We start from the raw sequence: 1,958 nt of genomic DNA, 5'->3' as shown, positions 1-1,958 counted from the left end.
GAGAGTAGAAGGGACTTTGCGCCTGGGGGTGGGGGGGCGGGAAATACGAATAAATAAACCGCTTTCTTGCCAACTTCATTTTTTCTGGCGTGTTTCGCGCTGTTTTCCTATAGGGAAATGTGTTGCCACAGAGCCCCGAGCCCGCCGGGTGCCCAGACCTCAACCGCGGGGCTCGGGAGGGTTTTAACGCACACCTAACGTCTCTCCATCTCTCGCTAACGGTCGCCCGCCAGCACCGGATCGCAGCCGGGAACGGGGGGGAAAAACGGCGTTTTTCCGACCGCCAGCCCAGCCCCAGCAAGGAGAGGATTTTTCTGGACCTCAGAGCCAGGCAGCACCAGGCTTTTGCACTTCCCAGACCTTTCAAATGGCACTTCCCAGCCGGGAGATGTTAAAAATCCAACCGCACGCCCTTTACGCACGTTATTCCCCCCGCTCCCCACCCCCCGAAGAAGCCTTTCCCATGGCAAAGAAAGACTTAACAGCGCTGGAGTCATTGCAGAATTTTATTTTATTTGATGATGATGATGGTGATGATGCTTCTTTTGGCGGACCTGCAGCTTCAGCCGGACAATTAGCAGCAACATTGCCATTTTTTAATGAGCATTTGCCATCGCAGCGGTGAAACGCCCCGCTCAGGCTTTGGCCAGGGAGGCAGGAGGGGGGGGGGGAAGCCTCCCCCCTTTTCTGCCCGAGCCACCTCCGCCGCTGGTGGCTGAGCCAAAATGTTCCGATTTCCTCCCAAAGAAAGAGGAGCCTTGGTTTTTGAAGCCTGCCAAAGATGGTTTGAAGGCTGAAATATTAGTCAGAGCCCACTCCGGAGCGGTGTGTACGTGTGGGTGCTTTTAAATAGAGACACAGCACTGGAGGCAACGCAGTCCTTTTAAAATCTTTTTTTTATTATTATTATTATAATTATAATAATTATTATTATTATTTACGTAATGTCTCACGTATACAATACAAATCCACGGTGTCCAGAAATGGGTTTTTTTTTTCTTTTTCTTTTTCTTTTTCTTTTTCTGGCGGTAATTGCTACATTCAGAGTTTGAACACGCAGAACTATGCTTTTACATAAAACAAATGACGATTTTTTTTTTTTTGTTTCGAGCATGTTGCATTAACAGATAAGTCAAGACAAATAGATAACTATACATTCAGTGCAATTTAGTTCTACACTACTTTATAAGCACAATAAAATAATACAATACTGTGCGTTCTCAACTAGGCAGTTTCAGTTGTTGGGATTTTTTTTTTTTATTTTTTTTTCCGAGAAAATAAGCAGCAACAAACGACAATAAAACCGCATTACAAATACTTTCAAAGCATGACTCCTTCTATAGGTAGTGATAAAGTACAATACAAGGTTGGTTGGGTTTTTTTATTGTATTTTTATTATTATTTTATGCTACTTAGTAGCTTGCATCAGGGCAAAAACACAGCTCGCTCGCTCTCTCTTAAATAAATTCTGACCAAGTAAAATTTAGGATACGTAAGCCCCTTGTTGATAATAGATTTGATAATTATTGCAGGTTTTCCCTTTAGGTAGTACGTGAAGAATTTCGAGTGCTCACACAGGCAAAGGGTAAACAGCGCCTATAGAAACAAGGAAGGGGTTGGGTTGCGTATTTTGGCCTATCAAGGTATATACAAGCCTCAATCCTATAGAAATGGGGGGGTATGTGGAGGGGGTGGGTGTGTTTGCGGGCGCTACCAGGTATGCTCACCCTCCAAGCTCCTCTTCTTATCTGGCAGGGGCTGCAGGAATGGCCCCTCCGAGGGAATTGATAAATGGCTGCTAGGAATGGAGATCTCCACAGATAGACAGACACTACACAAACAGGCTAAGGAAGCTGGAAGCACCCTCGCACTTCCCCTAGGGTCATTCGGGAGAGGCAAAACCAAGCTTAAAAAAAAAAAAAAAAGGGGGGGGGGGGGGGGTAAGAAAAAGGAAAAGT

This window comes from Pygoscelis adeliae, unplaced genomic scaffold, assembly GCF_000699105.1.
Source record: "Pygoscelis adeliae isolate BGI_AS28 unplaced genomic scaffold, ASM69910v1 Scaffold887, whole genome shotgun sequence".
Lineage (NCBI taxonomy): Eukaryota > Metazoa > Chordata > Aves > Sphenisciformes > Spheniscidae > Pygoscelis > Pygoscelis adeliae.
The sequence above is the reverse complement of the archived record's forward strand: the minus strand, read 5'-3'. Positions refer to the sequence as shown.